Raw genomic sequence first — 19,079 nt, 5'->3', positions numbered from 1 at the left:
CTTTCCCCACAGACAAGCAAGCCAGCTGTGTAGGCACCCATTGCATGTGCATGCGCTGCTCCGTGGATCCCAAGAACCTGTGCTCAAGAGTTTCTTCCCACTTCTGCCATCGCCCAAGCTTCCTGCTCGGGCAGGTAAACCACCTTGCCTACTGCCTGCAGCGGGGCTCGGCGGGGGCGGAGCCGGCGGCCCCCCCGCCGCGGGCGATTAAAGGAGAAGGCGGGCGGAGCGGGAGGCAAAAAGCCTACAGCACCCGGTATTCCCAGGCGGTCTCCCATCCAAGTACTAACCAGGCCCGACCCTGCTTAGCTTCCGAGATCAGACGAGATCGGGCGCGTTCAGGGTGGTATGGCCGTAGACGGGGGTGGGGGGCCGCGGGCGGCCTCTTGAGGCCCAGTTTCGCTGGCGCTGGCGCCTTAACGCCAGCCTGGCGGCCAGCCCGCCCCGGCAGGGCCCCCTCGCCCGCCCAGGCAGGGGGAACGGAGGTCTCGGGTATCGGGCGGCGGCGGAGGGTTTGGCGACCACCTCCCAGCCCAGGGCGGCCCTGACCCAGCAAACCCTTCGGCGCTTGGCGCCCCGCCCAAGATCCCGCACGTCGCTCACAGGGACGTGGCCCCGGAGGCTTCAGGGCCCGGGGCCCGCGGTCCCTTGGGCATCGGCCCTGCCCGCCCACGCGGCGCTAGGCGCAGCCCGGCCGCAGCCCGGGCCGGCCCTCCTGCCCGACAGCAGCCGGCCCGAAGCCACCGGGAGCCACCATTGAGTCGCCACGGCCCCTCAGCCCCGGCAAGGCCACCCTTGCCCCCACACCCCCCGCCGAGCTCAGGACCCCGCCCCTGGTGGCCGGCAGGCCCGGGGAAGCGGCCCCTGCCCTCGATCCCGCTCCCGCACCCGGCCGCGGTGACACGCCAGAGGGGCGGGGTGGTGGTGGGGCGGGGCTTTTGTCGGAGGGAGCTGTGGAGGGACACACCGGCACACAGGTGGCGGCGCCGGGGCTGGGCGCCGGTGGGGGCGGCCAGGTGCAGGTCGAGGGGCTCGCGGGCCGAAAGGACGGCAACTGGGCCCGCGGCGGAGTCTGGGTCCGGGCCAGCCACCCCGGGAGCGTCTGGGGTGCGGCTGCCTTCCAGGGCCGCCTTCTGGCCGCCTGGCCGGCCGGGCCGGCGGGGAGCGCCCCCGCCGGCGCGCGCCGTGGTGGGAGGGGCCTGAGGAGGTGGGGCCTGCAGCGCGGCCCGGCGGGGGCGGAGCCGGCGGCCCCCGCCGCGGGCGAGTAAAGGAGAAGGCGGGCGCAGCGGGAGGCAAAAAGCCTACAGCAACCGGTATTCCCAGGCGGTCTCCCATCCAAGTACTAACCAGGCCCGACCCTGCTTAGCTTCCGAGATCAGACGAGATCGGGCGCGTTCAGGGTGGTATGGCCGTAGACGGGGGCGGGGGGCCGCGGGCGGCCTCTTGAGGCCCAGTTTCGCTGGCGCTGGCGCCTTAACGCCAGCCTGGCGGCCAGCCCGCCCCGGCAGGGCCCCCTCGCCCGCCCAGGCAGGGGGAACGGAGGTCTCGGGTATCGGGCGGCGGCGGAGGGTTTGGCGACCACCTCCCAGCCCAGGGCGGCCCTGACCCAGCAAACCCTTCGGCGCTTGGCGCCCCGCCCAAGATCCCGCACGTCGCTCACAGGGACGTGGCCCCGGAGGCTTCAGGGCCCGGGGCCCGCGGTCCCTTGGGCATCGGCCCTGCCCGCCCACGCGGCGCTAGGCGCAGCCCGACCGCAGCCCGGGCCGGCCCTTCTGCCCGACAGCAGCTGGCCCGAAGCCACTGGGAGCCACCATTGAGTCGCCACGGCCCCTCAGCCCCGGCAAGGCCACCCTTGCCCCCACACCCCCCACCGAGCTCAGGACCCCGCCCCTGGTGGCCGGCAGGCCCGGGGAAGTGGCCCCTGCCCTCGATCCCGCACCCGCACCCGGCCGCGGTGACACGTCAGAGGGGCGGGGTGGTGGTGGGGCGGGGCTTTTGTCGGAGGGAGCTGTGGAGGGACACACCGGCACACAGGTGGCGGCGCCGGGGCTGGGCGCCGGTGGGGGAGGCCAGGTGCAGGTCGAGGGGCTCGCGGGCCGAAAGGACGGCAACTGGGCCCGCGGCGGAGTCTGGGTCTGGAGGGCTCTGAGCCTCCATCCGCTCTGGTGCCTCGGGTCTACCGGCCCGACGCCTGGTAGCGTGACACCCCACCGGCCCACAGACGTAGCCTCCCCAGCTGTGCTCACAGCGAGTCCAACCGCAGCCTGCATCCCTCCGCGGGACACTTGGATTACTCCCGCGATCCCCACGAGGTGCGGCACCCGGCGGCCGAATGGGCTGAGATCCTGCCCTTGCGGCGGCGCCCTGTGGCCACCTCCGCCTCCCTCACGGTACTGGCCGAGGCCTCGGACCAGCGGGCCCCGGCTCCCAGCTCAGCGCTGCTCCTCCGCCCCTCTCACCTCCTGCCCGACGTCCAGGCTACCGAGCACCCTCCACCCCCGCCCACCTTCATGCCACTCAGCCGGAACCCGGGAGGCAATGCCAACTACCAGGTGTATGACAGTCTGGTGCTGAAGCGGCAACCGCAGGAGGGCCAAGCGCGGGCCAACTCGCTGCTACCTTCCACCTCGGCCTCCAGGCCCTCTCTGCACGGGAGCCAGACTGGGAAAATGAACTTACCAGCAGCAAATGGGGGCAGGGGCAGGGGGCGGCAGGGCATGGAGAGAGGAATAAAGAGCGCCAGAGTCCAGGAAACATTGGTGGTCTGTGGCTTGGAAGCGCCACTACTTCTGCCAGCCTGGGTCCCTGCGCTTGGCTTCCTGCAATAAGAAGCCAGTGTCCCCTTCTTGGCCTGAGGGTCCCTTTGGTTTAGTGGCCACAGCTCTGCCAGCAGGCCCCTCCTGGTCCTATACCATGCACTAAGTACATCTGCAGCTGCAGACTCCAAACCCCTGGTCTCTGGGCACCTCCTCTGTGTCTCAGCTGTCCCTGTCCACAGAGAGCCTCATACAAGAAGTTGCTTCCAAACTGGGAGGTTCCACATCTGGGCAGGTCCAGCTCCAGGCCCAGTGAAGGGCATGAAGAAGGCTGAGGCTCTGGACTCCAGCCAGGCCTTCAGCAGGCCTCTGAGGCCAAGGTCTTCCTAGTCTCAAGAGGGGCCAAGAGACGCAATGTGTCATTTGAACAAGTGAGTCAGCGGGCGGTGAGCGAATGAATGACCGCTCGAGGGGATGTATGCCGGCCACCGGGCCCTGTTTGACTGTCCAGGCTCAGCTTACCTGACCCTGGTTACCAGGGAATGCCACTCTGGGCCCTCCTTTTCATCCCCCTCCCTCACTGTGACCTCACCACCTGCCCCATTATGACCCAGTCTGGCTCCCAGTTAAAACTGGAGGGCAGAGGGCCCAGGCAGTCCTGGGACCAACGGCCATGGGTGAGCGAAACTACTACCGAGCCGAGCCGTTCACTGGCCCCATCCCCAGGAAATGCCAGGAGCAAGGATACTCAATTCTTCTGATCCCGGTCAGCTTCATCTTGCTCAACGTGGGGATCAACATGGTGACTATGGTCAGGGCAGGATCTGTGCAGCGCGGCTGGGGGAGCCCTGGGGTCTTGAAGGGGCTGAGGTGGGAGGGCTGCTGGGGTGTGACCGGACAAGGGTTGGATTTCAGGGCTCACCCTGCTCCCGGCCTCCCCCCTCCCCTTCTTCCCTCAACTCTGGAGGCATCTGAAGAGATTCTTGCGGGCACTTTTCAATCGTATTTTCCACAAAGGTGAGTGGGCGCCGGCGTGGGTTCAGGGGATGTGGGCCTGTCCCCTTTCTTCTATCCCTGCCTTGATTCTCAGCCCCTCAGGAACCCAGGCCCTGACCCATCTCGCCTTTCCCCACAGACAAGCAAGCCAGCTGTGTAGGCACCCATCGCATGTGCATGCGCTGCTCCGTGGATCCCAAGAACCTGTGCTCAAGAGTTTCTTCCCACTTCTGCCATCGCCCAAGCTTCCTGCTCGGGCAGGTAAACCACCTTGCCTACTGCCTGCAGCGGGGCTCGGCGGGGGCGGAGCCGGCGGCCCCCCCGCCGCGGGCGAGTAAAGGAGAAGGCGGGCGGAGCGGGAGGCAAAAAGCCTACAGCACCCGGTATTCCCAGGCGGTCTCCCATCCAAGTACTAACCAGGCCCGACCCTGCTTAGCTTCCGAGATCAGACGAGATCGGGCGCGTTCAGGGTGGTATGGCCGTAGACGGGGGCGGGGGGCCGCGGGCGGCCTCTTGAGGCCCAGTTTCGCTGGCGCTGGCGCCTTAACGCCAGCCTGGCGGCCAGCCCGCCCCGGCAGGGCCCCCTCGCCCGCCCAGGCAGGGGGAACGGAGGTCTCGGGTATCGGGCGGCGGCGGAGGGTTTGGCGACCACCTCCCAGCCCAGGGCGGCCCTGACCCAGCAAACCCTTCGGCGCTTGGCGCCCCGCCCAAGATCCCGCACGTCGCTCACAGGGACGTGGCCCCGGAGGCTTCAGGGCCCGGGGCCCGCGGTCCCTTGGGCATCGGCCCTGCCCGCCCACGCGGCGCTAGGCGCAGCCCGGCCGCAGCCCGGGCCGGCCCTCCTGCCCGACAGCAGCCGGCCCGAAGCCACCGGGAGCCTCCATTGAGTCGCCACGGCCCCTCAGCCCCGGCAAGGCCACCCTTGCCCCCACACCCCCCGCCGAGCTCAGGACCCCGCCCCTGGTGGCCGGCAGGCCCGGGGAAGCGGCCCCTGCCCTCGATCCCGCTCCCGAACCCGGGAAACATTGGTGGTCTGTGGCTTGGAAGCGCCACTCCTTCTGCCAGCCTGGGTCCCTGCGCTTGGCTTCCTGCAATAAGAAGCCAGTGTCCCCTTCTTGGCCTGAGGGTCCCTTTGGTTTAGTGGCCACAGTTCTGCCAGCAGGCCCCTCCTGGTCCTATACCATGCACTAAGTACATCTGCAGCTGCAGATTCCAAACCCCTGGTCTCTGGGCACCTCCTCTGTGTCTCAGCTGTCCCTGTCCACAGAGAGCCTCATACAAGAAGTTGCTTCCAAACTGGGAGGTTCCACATCTGGGCAGGTCCAGCTCCAGGCCCAGTGAAGGGCATGAAGAAGGCTGAGGCTCTGGACTCCAGCCAGGCCTTCAGCAGGCCTCTGAGGCCAAGGTCTTCCTAGTCTCAAGAGGGGCCAAGAGACACAATGTGTCATTTGAACAAGTGAGTCAGCGGGCGGTGAGCGAATGAATGACCGCTCGAGGGGATGTATGCCGGCCACCGGGCCCTGTTTGACTGTCCAGGCTCAGCTTACCTGACCCTGGTTACCAGGGAATGCCACTCTGGGCCCTCCTTTTCATCCCCCTCCCTCACTGTGACCTCACCACCTGCCCCATTATGACCCAGTCTGGCTCCCAGTTAAAACTGGAGGGCAGAGGGCCCAGGCAGTCCTGGGACCAACGGCCATGGGTGAGCGAAACTACTACCGAGCCGAGCCGTTCACTGGCCCCATCCCCAGGAAATGCCAGGAGCAAGGATACTCAATTCTTCTGATCCCGGTCAGCTTCATCTTGCTCAACGTGGGGATCAACATGGTGACTATGGTCAGGGCAGGATCTGTGCAGCGCGGCTGGGGGAGCCCTGGGGTCTTGAAGGGGCTGAGGTGGGAGGGCTGCTGGGGTGTGACCGGACAAGGGTTGGATTTCAGGGCTCACCCTGCTCCCGGCCTCCCCCCTCCCCTTCTTCCCTCAACTCTGGAGGCATCTGAAGAGATTCTTGAGGGCACTTTTCAATCGTATTTTCCACAAAGGTGAGTGGGCGCCGGCGTGGGTTCAGGGGATGTGGGCCTGTCCCCTTTCTTCTATCCCTGCCTTGATTCTCAGCCCCTCAGGAACCCAGGCCCTGACCCATCTCGCCTTTCCCCACAGACAAGCAAGCCAGCTGTGTAGGCACCCATCGCATGTGCATGCGCTGCTCCGTGGATCCCAAGAACCTGTGCTCAAGAGTTTCTTCCCACTTCTGCCATCGTCCAAGCTTCCTGCTCGGGCAGGTAAACCACCTTGCCTACTGCCTGCAGCGGGGCACGGCGGGAGCGGAGCCGGCGGCCCCCCCGCCGCGGGCGAGTAAAGGAGAAGGCGGGCGGAGCGGGAGGCAAAAAGCCTACAGCACCCGGTATTCCCAGGCGGTCTCCCATCCAAGTACTAACCAGGCCCGACCCTGCTTAGCTTCCGAGATCAGACGAGATCGGGCGCGTTCAGGGTGGTATGGCCGTAGACGGGGGCGGGGGGCCGCGGGCGGCCTCTTGAGGCCCAGTTTCGCTGGCGCTGGCGCCTTAACGCCAGCCTGGCGGCCAGCCCGCCCCGGCAGGGCCCCCTCGCCCGCCCAGGCAGGGGGAACGGAGGTCTCGGGTATCGGGCGGCGGCGGAGGGTTTGGCGACCACCTCCCAGCCCAGGGCGGCCCTGACCCAGCAAACCCTTCGGCGCTTGGCGCCCCGCCCAAGATCCCGCACGTCGCTCACAGGGACGTGGCCCCGGAGGCTTCAGGGCCCGGGGCCCGCGGTCCCTTGGGCATCGGCCCTGCCCGCCCACGCGGCGCTAGGCGCAGCCCGGCCGCAGCCCGGGCCGGCCCTCCTGCCCGACAGCAGCCGGCCCGAAGCCACCGCGAGCCTCCATTGAGTCGCCACGGCCCCTCAGCCCCGGCAAGGCCACCCTTGCCCCCACACCCCCCGCCGAGCTCAGGACCCCGCCCCTGGTGGCCGGCAGGCCCGGGGAAGCGGCCCCTGCCCTCGATCCCGCTCCCGCACCCGGCCGCGGTGACACGCCAGAGGGGCGGGGTGGTGGTGGGGCGGGGCTTTTGTCGGAGGGAGCTGTGGAGGGACACACCGGCACACAGGTGGCGGCGCCGGGGCTGGGCGCCGGTGGGGGCGGCCAGGTGCAGGTCGAGGGGCTCGCGGGCCGAAAGGACGGCAACTGGGCCCGCGGCGGAGTCTGGGTCCGGGCCAGCCACCCCGGGAGCGTCTGGGGTGCGACTGCCTTCCAGGGCCGCCTTCTGGCCGCCTAGCCGGCCGGGCCGGCGGGGAGCGCCCCCGCCGGCGCGCGCCGTGGTGGGAGGGGCCTGAGGAGGTGGGGCCTGCAGCGCGGCCCGGCGGGGGCGGAGCCGGCGGCCCCCGCCGCGGGCGAGTAAAGGAGAAGGCGGGCGCAGCGGGAGGCAAAAAGCCTACAGCAACCGGTATTCCCAGGCGGTCTCCCATCCAAGTACTAACCAGGCCCGACCCTGCTTAGCTTCCGAGATCAGACGAGATCGGGCGCGTTCAGGGTGGTATGGCCGTAGACGGGGGCGGGGGGCCGCGGGCGGCCTCTTGAGGCCCAGTTTCGCTGGCGCTGGCGCCTTAACGCCAGCCTGGCGGCCAGCCCGCCCCGGCAGGGCCCCCTCGCCCGCCCAGGCAGGGGGAACGGAGGTCTCGGGTATCGGGCGGCGGCGGAGGGTTTGGCGACCACCTCCCAGCCCAGGGCGGCCCTGACCCAGCAAACCCTTCGGCGCTTGGCGCCCCGCCCAAGATCCCGCACGTCGCTCACAGGGACGTGGCCCCGGAGGCTTCAGGGCCCGGGGCCCGCGGTCCCTTGGGCATCGGCCCTGCCCGCCCACGCGGCGCTAGGCGCAGCCCGACCGCAGCCCGGGCCGGCCCTTCTGCCCGACAGCAGCTGGCCCGAAGCCACTGGGAGCCACCATTGAGTCGCCACGGCCCCTCAGCCCCGGCAAGGCCACCCTTGCCCCCACACCCCCCACCGAGCTCAGGACCCCGCCCCTGGTGGCCGGCAGGCCCGGGGAAGTGGCCCCTGCCCTCGATCCCGCACCCGCACCCGGCCGCGGTGACACGTCATAGGGGCGGGGTGGTGGTGGGGCGGGGCTTTTGTCGGAGGGAGCTGTGGAGGGACACACCGGCACACAGGTGGCGGCGCCGGGGCTGGGCGCCGGTGGGGGAGGCCAGGTGCAGGTCGAGGGGCTCGCGGGCCGAAAGGACGGCAACTGGGCCCGCGGCGGAGTCTGGGTCTGGAGGGCTCTGAGCCTCCATCCGCTCTGGTGCCTCGGGTCTACCGGCCCGACGCCTGGTAGCGTGACACCCCACCGGCCCACAGACGTAGCCTCCCCAGCTGTGCTCACAGCGAGTCCAACCGCAGCCTGCATCCCTCCGCGGGACACTTGGATTACTCCCGCGATCCCCACGAGGTGCGGCACCCGGCGGCCGAATGGGCTGAGATCCTGCCCTTGCGGCGGCGCCCTGTGGCCACCTCCGCCTCCCTCACGGTACTGGCCGAGGCCTCGGACCAGCGGGCCCCGGCTCCCAGCTCAGCGCTGCTCCTCCGCCCCTCTCACCTCCTGCCCGACGTCCAGGCTACCGAGCACCCTCCACCCCCGCCCACCTTCATGCCACTCAGCCGGAACCCGGGAGGCAATGCCAACTACCAGGTGTATGACAGTCTGGTGCTGAAGCGGCAACCGCAGGAGGGCCAAGCGCGGGCCAACTCGCTGCTACCTTCCACCTCGGCCTCCAGGCCCTCTCTGCACGGGAGCCAGACTGGGAAAATGAACTTACCAGCAGCAAATGGGGGCAGGGGCAGGGGGCGGCAGGGCATGGAGAGAGGAATAAAGAGCGCCAGAGTCCAGGAAACATTGGTGGTCTGTGGCTTGGAAGCGCCACTACTTCTGCCAGCCTGGGTCCCTGCGCTTGGCTTCCTGCAATAAGAAGCCAGTGTCCCCTTCTTGGCCTGAGGGTCCCTTTGGTTTAGTGGCCACAGCTCTGCCAGCAGGCCCCTCCTGGTCCTATACCATGCACTAAGTACATCTGCAGCTGCAGACTCCAAACCCCTGGTCTCTGGGCACCTCCTCTGTGTCTCAGCTGTCCCTGTCCACAGAGAGCCTCATACAAGAAGTTGCTTCCAAACTGGGAGGTTCCACATCTGGGCAGGTCCAGCTCCAGGCCCAGTGAAGGGCATGAAGAAGGCTGAGGCTCTGGACTCCAGCCAGGCCTTCAGCAGGCCTCTGAGGCCAAGGTCTTCCTAGTCTCAAGAGGGGCCAAGAGACGCAATGTGTCATTTGAACAAGTGAGTCAGCGGGCGGTGAGCGAATGAATGACCGCTCGAGGGGATGTATGCCGGCCACCGGGCCCTGTTTGACTGTCCAGGCTCAGCTTACCTGACCCTGGTTACCAGGGAATGCCACTCTGGGCCCTCCTTTTCATCCCCCTCCCTCACTGTGACCTCACCACCTGCCCCATTATGACCCAGTCTGGCTCCCAGTTAAAACTGGAGGGCAGAGGGCCCAGGCAGTCCTGGGACCAACGGCCATGGGTGAGCGAAACTACTACCGAGCCGAGCCGTTCACTGGCCCCATCCCCAGGAAATGCCAGGAGCAAGGATACTCAATTCTTCTGATCCCGGTCAGCTTCATCTTGCTCAACGTGGGGATCAACATGGTGACTATGGTCAGGGCAGGATCTGTGCAGCGCGGCTGGGGGAGCCCTGGGGTCTTGAAGGGGCTGAGGTGGGAGGGCTGCTGGGGTGTGACCGGACAAGGGTTGGATTTCAGGGCTCACCCTGCTCCCGGCCTCCCCCCTCCCCTTCTTCCCTCAACTCTGGAGGCATCTGAAGAGATTCTTGCGGGCACTTTTCAATCGTATTTTCCACAAAGGTGAGTGGGCGCCGGCGTGGGTTCAGGGGATGTGGGCCTGTCCCCTTTCTTCTATCCCTGCCTTGATTCTCAGCCCCTCAGGAACCCAGGCCCTGACCCATCTCGCCTTTCCCCACAGACAAGCAAGCCAGCTGTGTAGGCACCCATTGCATGTGCATGCGCTGCTCCGTGGATCCCAAGAACCTGTGCTCAAGAGTTTCTTCCCACTTCTGCCATCGCCCAAGCTTCCTGCTCGGGCAGGTAAACCACCTTGCCTACTGCCTGCAGCGGGGCTCGGCGGGGGCGGAGCCGGCGGCCCCCCCGCCGCGGGCGAGTAAAGGAGAAGGCGGGCGGAGCGGGAGGCAAAAAGCCTACAGCACCCGGTATTCCCAGGCGGTCTCCCATCCAAGTACTAACCAGGCCCGACCCTGCTTAGCTTCCGAGATCAGACGAGATCGGGCGCGTTCAGGGTGGTATGGCCGTAGACGGGGGTGGGGGGCCGCGGGCGGCCTCTTGAGGCCCAGTTTCGCTGGCGCTGGCGCCTTAACGCCAGCCTGGCGGCCAGCCCGCCCCGGCAGGGCCCCCTCGCCCGCCCAGGCAGGGGGAACGGAGGTCTCGGGTATCGGGCGGCGGCGGAGGGTTTGGCGACCACCTCCCAGCCCAGGGCGGCCCTGACCCAGCAAACCCTTCGGCGCTTGGCGCCCCGCCCAAGATCCCGCACGTCGCTCACAGGGACGTGGCCCCGGAGGCTTCAGGGCCCGGGGCCCGCGGTCCCTTGGGCATCGGCCCTGCCCGCCCACGCGGCGCTAGGCGCAGCCCGGCCGCAGCCCGGGCCGGCCCTCCTGCCCGACAGCAGCCGGCCCGAAGCCACCGGGAGCCACCATTGAGTCGCCACGGCCCCTCAGCCCCGGCAAGGCCACCCTTGCCCCCACACCCCCCGCCGAGCTCAGGACCCCGCCCCTGGTGGCCGGCAGGCCCGGGGAAGCGGCCCCTGCCCTCGATCCCGCTCCCGCACCCGGCCGCGGTGACACGCCAGAGGGGCGGGGTGGTGGTGGGGCGGGGCTTTTGTCGGAGGGAGCTGTGGAGGGACACACCGGCACACAGGTGGCGGCGCCGGGGCTGGGCGCCGGTGGGGGCGGCCAGGTGCAGGTCGAGGGGCTCGCGGGCCGAAAGGACGGCAACTGGGCCCGCGGCGGAGTCTGGGTCCGGGCCAGCCACCCCGGGAGCGTCTGGGGTGCGGCTGCCTTCCAGGGCCGCCTTCTGGCCGCCTGGCCGGCCGGGCCGGCGGGGAGCGCCCCCGCCGGCGCGCGCCGTGGTGGGAGGGGCCTGAGGAGGTGGGGCCTGCAGCGCGGCCCGGCGGGGGCGGAGCCGGCGGCCCCCGCCGCGGGCGAGTAAAGGAGAAGGCGGGCGCAGCGGGAGGCAAAAAGCCTACAGCAACCGGTATTCCCAGGCGGTCTCCCATCCAAGTACTAACCAGGCCCGACCCTGCTTAGCTTCCGAGATCAGACGAGATCGGGCGCGTTCAGGGTGGTATGGCCGTAGACGGGGGCGGGGGGCCGCGGGCGGCCTCTTGAGGCCCAGTTTCGCTGGCGCTGGCGCCTTAACGCCAGCCTGGCGGCCAGCCCGCCCCGGCAGGGCCCCCTCGCCCGCCCAGGCAGGGGGAACGGAGGTCTCGGGTATCGGGCGGCGGCGGAGGGTTTGGCGACCACCTCCCAGCCCAGGGCGGCCCTGACCCAGCAAACCCTTCGGCGCTTGGCGCCCCGCCCAAGATCCCGCACGTCGCTCACAGGGACGTGGCCCCGGAGGCTTCAGGGCCCGGGGCCCGCGGTCCCTTGGGCATCGGCCCTGCCCGCCCACGCGGCGCTAGGCGCAGCCCGACCGCAGCCCGGGCCGGCCCTTCTGCCCGACAGCAGCTGGCCCGAAGCCACTGGGAGCCACCATTGAGTCGCCACGGCCCCTCAGCCCCGGCAAGGCCACCCTTGCCCCCACACCCCCCACCGAGCTCAGGACCCCGCCCCTGGTGGCCGGCAGGCCCGGGGAAGTGGCCCCTGCCCTCGATCCCGCACCCGCACCCGGCCGCGGTGACACGTCAGAGGGGCGGGGTGGTGGTGGGGCGGGGCTTTTGTCGGAGGGAGCTGTGGAGGGACACACCGGCACACAGGTGGCGGCGCCGGGGCTGGGCGCCGGTGGGGGAGGCCAGGTGCAGGTCGAGGGGCTCGCGGGCCGAAAGGACGGCAACTGGGCCCGCGGCGGAGTCTGGGTCTGGAGGGCTCTGAGCCTCCATCCGCTCTGGTGCCTCGGGTCTACCGGCCCGACGCCTGGTAGCGTGACACCCCACCGGCCCACAGACGTAGCCTCCCCAGCTGTGCTCACAGCGAGTCCAACCGCAGCCTGCATCCCTCCGCGGGACACTTGGATTACTCCCGCGATCCCCACGAGGTGCGGCACCCGGCGGCCGAATGGGCTGAGATCCTGCCCTTGCGGCGGCGCCCTGTGGCCACCTCCGCCTCCCTCACGGTACTGGCCGAGGCCTCGGACCAGCGGGCCCCGGCTCCCAGCTCAGCGCTGCTCCTCCGCCCCTCTCACCTCCTGCCCGACGTCCAGGCTACCGAGCACCCTCCACCCCCGCCCACCTTCATGCCACTCAGCCGGAACCCGGGAGGCAATGCCAACTACCAGGTGTATGACAGTCTGGTGCTGAAGCGGCAACCGCAGGAGGGCCAAGCGCGGGCCAACTCGCTGCTACCTTCCACCTCGGCCTCCAGGCCCTCTCTGCACGGGAGCCAGACTGGGAAAATGAACTTACCAGCAGCAAATGGGGGCAGGGGCAGGGGGCGGCAGGGCATGGAGAGAGGAATAAAGAGCGCCAGAGTCCAGGAAACATTGGTGGTCTGTGGCTTGGAAGCGCCACTACTTCTGCCAGCCTGGGTCCCTGCGCTTGGCTTCCTGCAATAAGAAGCCAGTGTCCCCTTCTTGGCCTGAGGGTCCCTTTGGTTTAGTGGCCACAGCTCTGCCAGCAGGCCCCTCCTGGTCCTATACCATGCACTAAGTACATCTGCAGCTGCAGACTCCAAACCCCTGGTCTCTGGGCACCTCCTCTGTGTCTCAGCTGTCCCTGTCCACAGAGAGCCTCATACAAGAAGTTGCTTCCAAACTGGGAGGTTCCACATCTGGGCAGGTCCAGCTCCAGGCCCAGTGAAGGGCATGAAGAAGGCTGAGGCTCTGGACTCCAGCCAGGCCTTCAGCAGGCCTCTGAGGCCAAGGTCTTCCTAGTCTCAAGAGGGGCCAAGAGACGCAATGTGTCATTTGAACAAGTGAGTCAGCGGGCGGTGAGCGAATGAATGACCGCTCGAGGGGATGTATGCCGGCCACCGGGCCCTGTTTGACTGTCCAGGCTCAGCTTACCTGACCCTGGTTACCAGGGAATGCCACTCTGGGCCCTCCTTTTCATCCCCCTCCCTCACTGTGACCTCACCACCTGCCCCATTATGACCCAGTCTGGCTCCCAGTTAAAACTGGAGGGCAGAGGGCCCAGGCAGTCCTGGGACCAACGGCCATGGGTGAGCGAAACTACTACCGAGCCGAGCCGTTCACTGGCCCCATCCCCAGGAAATGCCAGGAGCAAGGATACTCAATTCTTCTGATCCCGGTCAGCTTCATCTTGCTCAACGTGGGGATCAACATGGTGACTATGGTCAGGGCAGGATCTGTGCAGCGCGGCTGGGGGAGCCCTGGGGTCTTGAAGGGGCTGAGGTGGGAGGGCTGCTGGGGTGTGACCGGACAAGGGTTGGATTTCAGGGCTCACCCTGCTCCCGGCCTCCCCCCTCCCCTTCTTCCCTCAACTCTGGAGGCATCTGAAGAGATTCTTGCGGGCACTTTTCAATCGTATTTTCCACAAAGGTGAGTGGGCGCCGGCGTGGGTTCAGGGGATGTGGGCCTGTCCCCTTTCTTCTATCCCTGCCTTGATTCTCAGCCCCTCAGGAACCCAGGCCCTGACCCATCTCGCCTTTCCCCACAGACAAGCAAGCCAGCTGTGTAGGCACCCATTGCATGTGCATGCGCTGCTCCGTGGATCCCAAGAACCTGTGCTCAAGAGTTTCTTCCCACTTCTGCCATCGCCCAAGCTTCCTGCTCGGGCAGGTAAACCACCTTGCCTACTGCCTGCAGCGGGGCTCGGCGGGGGCGGAGCCGGCGGCCCCCCCGCCGCGGGCGAGTAAAGGAGAAGGCGGGCGGAGCGGGAGGCAAAAAGCCTACAGCACCCGGTATTCCCAGGCGGTCTCCCATCCAAGTACTAACCAGGCCCGACCCTGCTTAGCTTCCGAGATCAGACGAGATCGGGCGCGTTCAGGGTGGTATGGCCGTAGACGGGGGTGGGGGGCCGCGGGCGGCCTCTTGAGGCCCAGTTTCGCTGGCGCTGGCGCCTTAACGCCAGCCTGGCGGCCAGCCCGCCCCGGCAGGGCCCCCTCGCCCGCCCAGGCAGGGGGAACGGAGGTCTCGGGTATCGGGCGGCGGCGGAGGGTTTGGCGACCACCTCCCAGCCCAGGGCGGCCCTGACCCAGCAAACCCTTCGGCGCTTGGCGCCCCGCCCAAGATCCCGCACGTCGCTCACAGGGACGTGGCCCCGGAGGCTTCAGGGCCCGGGGCCCGCGGTCCCTTGGGCATCGGCCCTGCCCGCCCACGCGGCGCTAGGCGCAGCCCGGCCGCAGCCCGGGCCGGCCCTCCTGCCCGACAGCAGCCGGCCCGAAGCCACCGGGAGCCACCATTGAGTCGCCACGGCCCCTCAGCCCCGGCAAGGCCACCCTTGCCCCCACACCCCCCGCCGAGCTCAGGACCCCGCCCCTGGTGGCCGGCAGGCCCGGGGAAGCGGCCCCTGCCCTCGATCCCGCTCCCGCACCCGGCCGCGGTGACACGCCAGAGGGGCGGGGTGGTGGTGGGGCGGGGCTTTTGTCGGAGGGAGCTGTGGAGGGACACACCGGCACACAGGTGGCGGCGCCGGGGCTGGGCGCCGGTGGGGGCGGCCAGGTGCAGGTCGAGGGGCTCGCGGGCCGAAAGGACGGCAACTGGGCCCGCGGCGGAGTCTGGGTCCGGGCCAGCCACCCCGGGAGCGTCTGGGGTGCGGCTGCCTTCCAGGGCCGCCTTCTGGCCGCCTGGCCGGCCGGGCCGGCGGGGAGCGCCCCCGCCGGCGCGCGCCGTAGTGGGAGGGGCCTGAGGAGGTGGGGCCTGCAGCGCGGCCCGGCGGGGGCGGAGCCGGCGGCCCCAGCCGCGGGCGAGTAGAGGAGAAGGCGGGCGGAGCGGGAGGCAAAAAGCCTACAGCACCCGGTATTCCCAGGCGGTCTCCCATCCAAGTACTAACCAGGCCCGACCCTGCTTAGCTTCCGAGATCAGACGAGATCGGGCGCGTTCAGGGTGGTATGGCCGTAGACGGGGGCGGGGGGCCGCGGGCGGCCTCTTGAGGCCCAGTTTCGCTGGCGCTGGCGCCTTAACGCCAGCCTTGCGGCCGGCCCGCCCCGGCAGGGCCCCCTCGCCCGCCCAGGCAGGGGGAACGGAGGTCTCGGGTATCGGGCGGCGGCGGAGGGTTTGGCGACCACCTCCCAGCCCAGGGCGGCCCTGACCCAGCAAACCCTTCGGCGCTTGGCGCCCCGCCCAAGATCCCGCACGTCGCTCACAGGGACGTGGCCCCGGAGGCTTCAGGGCCCGGGGCCCGCGGTCCCTTGGGCATCGGCCCTGCCCGCCCACGCGGCGCTAGGCGCAGCCCGGCCGCAGCCCGGGCCGGCCCTCCTGCCCGACAGCAGCCGGCCCGAAGCCACCGGGAGCCACCATTGAGTCGCCACGGCCCCTCAGCCCCGGCAAGGCCACCCTTGCCCCCACACCCCCCGCCGAGCTCAGGACCCCGCCCCTGGTGGCCGGCAGGCCCGGGGAAGCGGCCCCTGCCCTCGATCCCGCTCCCGCACCCAACCGCGGTGACACGCCAGAGGGGCGGGGTGGTGGTGGGGCGGGGCTTTTGTCGGAGGGAGCTGTGGAGGGACACACCGGCACACAGGTGGCGGCGCCGGGGCTGGGCGCCGGTGGGGGCGGCCAGGTGCAGGTCGAGGGGCTCGCGGGCCGAAAGGACGGCAACTGGGCCCGCGGCGGAGTCTGGGTCCGGGCCAGCCACCCCGGGAGCGTCTGGGGTGCGACTGCCTTCCAGGGCCGCCTTCTGGCCGCCTAGCCGGCCGGGCCGGCGGGGAGCGCCCCCGCCGGCGCGCGCCGTGGTGGGAGGGGCCTGAGGAGGTGGGGCCTGCAGCGCGGCCCGGCGGGGGCGGAGCCGGCGGCCCCCGCCGCGGGCGAGTAAAGGAGAAGGCGGGCGGAGCGGGAGGCAAAAAGCCTACAGCACCCGGTATTCCCAGGCGGTCTCCCATCCAAGTACTAACCAGGCCCGACCCTGCTTAGCTTCCGAGATCAGACGAGATCGGGCGCGTTCAGGGTGGTATGGCCGTAGACGGGGGCGGGGGGCCGCGGGCGGCCTCTTGAGGCCCAGTTTCGCTGGCGCTGGCGCCTTAACGCCAGCCTGGCGGCCAGCCCGCCCCGGCAGGGCCCCCTCGCCCGCCCAGGCAGGGGGAACGGAGGTCTCGGGTATCGGGCGGCGGCGGAGGGTTTGGCGACCACCTCCCAGCCCAGGGCGGCCCTGACCCAGCAAACCCTTCGGCGCTTGGCGCCCCGCCCAAGATCCCGCACGTCGCTCACAGGGACGTGGCCCCGGAGGCTTCAGGGCCCGGGGCCCGCGGTCCCTTGGGCATCGGCCCTGCCCGCCCACGCGGCGCTAGGCGCAGCCCGACCGCAGCCCGGGCCGGCCCTTCTGCCCGACAGCAGCTGGCCCGAAGCCACTGGGAGCCACCATTGAGTCGCCACGGCCCCTCAGCCCCGGCAAGGCCACCCTTGCCCCCACACCCCCCACCGAGCTCAGGACCCCGCCCCTGGTGGCCGGCAGGCCCGGGGAAGTGGCCCCTGCCCTCGATCCCGCACCCGCACCCGGCCGCGGTGACACGTCAGAGGGGCGGGGTGGTGGTGGGGCGGGGCTTTTGTCGGAGGGAGCTGTGGAGGGACACACCGGCACACAGGTGGCGGCGCCGGGGCTGGGCGCCGGTGGGGGAGGCCAGGTGCAGGTCGAGGGGCTCGCGGGCCGAAAGGACGGCAACTGGGCCCGCGGCGGAGTCTGGGTCTGGAGGGCTCTGAGCCTCCATCCGCTCTGGTGCCTCGGGTCTACCGGCCCGACGCCTGGTAGCGTGACACCCCACCGGCCCACAGACGTAGCCTCCCCAGCTGTGCTCACAGCGAGTCCAACCGCAGCCTGCATCCCTCCGCGGGACACTTGGATTACTCCCGCGATCCCCACGAGGTGCGGCACCCGGCGGCCGAATGGGCTGAGATCCTGCCCTTGCGGCGGCGCCCTGTGGCCACCTCCGCCTCCCTCACGGTACTGGCCGAGGCCTCGGACCAGCGGGCCCCGGCTCCCAGCTCAGCGCTGCTCCTCCGCCCCTCTCACCTCCTGCCCGACGTCCAGGCTACCGAGCACCCTCCACCCCCGCCCACCTTCATGCCACTCAGCCGGAACCCGGGAGGCAATGCCAACTACCAGGTGTATGACAGTCTGGTGCTGAAGCGGCAACCGCAGGAGGGCCAAGCGCGGGCCAACTCGCTGCTACCTTCCACCTCGGCCTCCAGGCCCTCTCTGCACGGGAGCCAGACTGGGAAAATGAACTTACCAGCAGCAAATGGGGGCAGGGGCAGGGGGCGGCAGGGCATGGAGAGAGGAATAAAGAGCGCCAGAGTCCAGGAAACATTGGTGGTCTGTGGCTTGGAAGCGCCACTACTTCTGCCAGCCTGGGTCCCTGCGCTTGGCTTCCTGCAATAAGAAGCCAGTGTCCCCTTCTTGGCCTGAGGGTCCCTTTGGTTTAGTGGCCACAGCTCTGCCAGCAGGCCCCTCCTGGTCCTATACCATGCACTAAGTACATCTGCAGCTGCAGACTCCAAACCCCTGGTCTCTGGGCACCTCCTCTGTGTCTCAGCTGTCCCTGTCCACAGAGAGCCTCATACAAGAAGTTGCTTCCAAACTGGGAGGTTCCACATCTGGGCAGGTCCAGCTCCAGGCCCAGTGAAGGGCATGAAGAAGGCTGAGGCTCTGGACTCCAGCCAGGCCTTCAGCAGGCCTCTGAGGCCAAGGTCTTCCTAGTCTCAAGAGGGGCCAAGAGACGCAATGTGTCATTTGAACAAGTGAGTCAGCGGGCGGTGAGCGAATGAATGACCGCTCGAGGGGATGTATGCCGGCCACCGGGCCCTGTTTGACTGTCCAGGCTCAGCTTACCTGACCCTGGTTACCAGGGAATGCCACTCTGGGCCCTCCTTTTCATCCCCCTCCCTCACTGTGACCTCACCACCTGCCCCATTATGACCCAGTCTGGCTCCCAGTTAAAACTGGAGGGCAGAGGGCCCAGGCAGTCCTGGGACCAACGGCCATGGGTGAGCGAAACTACTACCGAGCCGAGCCGTTCACTGGCCCCATCCCCAGGAAATGCCAGGAGCAAGGATACTCAATTCTTCTGATACCGGTCAGCTTCATCTTGCTCAACGTGGGGATCAACATGGTGACTATGGTCAGGGCAGGATCTGTGCAGCGCGGCTGGGGGAGCCCTGGGGTCTTGAAGGGGCTGAGGTGGGAGGGCTGCTGGGGTGTGACCGGACAAGGGTTGGATTTCAGGGCTCACCCTGCTCCCGGCCTCCCCCCTCCCCTTCTTCCCTCAACTCTGGAGGCATCTGAAGAGATTCTTGCGGGCACTTTTCAATCGTATTTTCCACAAAGGTGAGTGGGCGCCGGCGTGGGTTCAGGGGATGTGGGCCTGTCCCCTTTCTTCTATCCCTGCCTTGATTCTCAGCCCCTCAGGAACCCAGGCCCTGACCCATCTCGCCTTTCCCCACAGACAAGCAAGCCAGCTGTGTAGGCACCCATTGCATGTGCATGCGCTGCTCCGTGGATCCCAAGAACCTGTGCTCAAGAGTTTCTTCCCACTTCTGCCATCGCCCAAGCTTCCTGCTCGGGCAGGTAAACCACCTTGCCTACTGCCTGCAGCGGGGCTCGGCGGGGGCGGAGCCGGCGGCCCCCCCGCCGCGGGCGAGTAAAGGAGAAGGCGGGCGGAGCGGGAGGCAAAAAGCCTACAGCACCCGGTATTCCCAGGCGGTCTCCCATCCAAGTACTAACCAGGCCCGACCCTGCTTAGCTTCCGAGATCAGACGAGATCGGGCGCGTTCAGGGTGGTATGGCCGTAGACGGGGGTGGGGGGCCGCGGGCGGCCTCTTGAGGCCCAGTTTCGCTGGCGCTGGCGCCTTAACGCCAGCCTGGCGGCCAGCCCGCCCCGGCAGGGCCCCCTCGCCCGCCCAGGCAGGGGGAACGGAG

General features: G+C 68.9%; 11 non-coding genes across 11 annotated transcripts; all 11 read right to left on the bottom strand.

Annotated features, from left to right (window-relative positions):
• Nucleotides 1-241: 241 nt before the first annotated feature.
• Nucleotides 242-360, bottom strand: LOC137213188 (5S ribosomal RNA). Its single transcript, XR_010937830.1, has one exon. It is a non-coding gene; the product is annotated as a 5S ribosomal RNA (ribosomal RNA).
• A 938-nt stretch (nt 361-1,298) lies between these two features.
• Nucleotides 1,299-1,417, bottom strand: LOC137213618 (5S ribosomal RNA). Its single transcript, XR_010938253.1, has one exon. It is a non-coding gene; the product is annotated as a 5S ribosomal RNA (ribosomal RNA).
• A 2,703-nt stretch (nt 1,418-4,120) lies between these two features.
• On the bottom strand, nt 4,121-4,239 carry LOC137213187 (5S ribosomal RNA). Its single transcript, XR_010937829.1, has one exon. It is a non-coding gene; the product is annotated as a 5S ribosomal RNA (ribosomal RNA).
• Nucleotides 4,240-6,141: 1,902 nt separating this feature from the next.
• On the bottom strand, nt 6,142-6,260 carry LOC137213186 (5S ribosomal RNA). The gene has a single exon (XR_010937828.1). It is a non-coding gene; the product is annotated as a 5S ribosomal RNA (ribosomal RNA).
• A 938-nt stretch (nt 6,261-7,198) lies between these two features.
• LOC137213617 (5S ribosomal RNA) lies at nt 7,199-7,317 on the bottom strand. Its single transcript, XR_010938252.1, has one exon. It is a non-coding gene; the product is annotated as a 5S ribosomal RNA (ribosomal RNA).
• A 2,703-nt stretch (nt 7,318-10,020) lies between these two features.
• Nucleotides 10,021-10,139, bottom strand: LOC137213185 (5S ribosomal RNA). Its single transcript, XR_010937827.1, has one exon. It is a non-coding gene; the product is annotated as a 5S ribosomal RNA (ribosomal RNA).
• A 938-nt stretch (nt 10,140-11,077) lies between these two features.
• Nucleotides 11,078-11,196, bottom strand: LOC137213616 (5S ribosomal RNA). The gene has a single exon (XR_010938251.1). It is a non-coding gene; the product is annotated as a 5S ribosomal RNA (ribosomal RNA).
• Nucleotides 11,197-13,899: 2,703 nt separating this feature from the next.
• LOC137213184 (5S ribosomal RNA) lies at nt 13,900-14,018 on the bottom strand. The gene has a single exon (XR_010937826.1). It is a non-coding gene; the product is annotated as a 5S ribosomal RNA (ribosomal RNA).
• Nucleotides 14,019-14,956: 938 nt separating this feature from the next.
• Nucleotides 14,957-15,075, bottom strand: LOC137213183 (5S ribosomal RNA). The gene has a single exon (XR_010937825.1). It is a non-coding gene; the product is annotated as a 5S ribosomal RNA (ribosomal RNA).
• A 938-nt stretch (nt 15,076-16,013) lies between these two features.
• LOC137213181 (5S ribosomal RNA) lies at nt 16,014-16,132 on the bottom strand. Its single transcript, XR_010937823.1, has one exon. It is a non-coding gene; the product is annotated as a 5S ribosomal RNA (ribosomal RNA).
• A 2,703-nt stretch (nt 16,133-18,835) lies between these two features.
• LOC137213179 (5S ribosomal RNA) lies at nt 18,836-18,954 on the bottom strand. The gene has a single exon (XR_010937822.1). It is a non-coding gene; the product is annotated as a 5S ribosomal RNA (ribosomal RNA).
• Nucleotides 18,955-19,079: the final 125 nt, after the last annotated feature.

Source organism: Pseudorca crassidens, chromosome 19 (genome assembly GCF_039906515.1).
Source record: "Pseudorca crassidens isolate mPseCra1 chromosome 19, mPseCra1.hap1, whole genome shotgun sequence".
Classification (NCBI taxonomy): domain Eukaryota; kingdom Metazoa; phylum Chordata; class Mammalia; order Artiodactyla; family Delphinidae; genus Pseudorca; species Pseudorca crassidens.
Note: the sequence above shows the minus strand (reverse complement) of the source record. Positions and strands in the feature narration are given on the sequence as shown.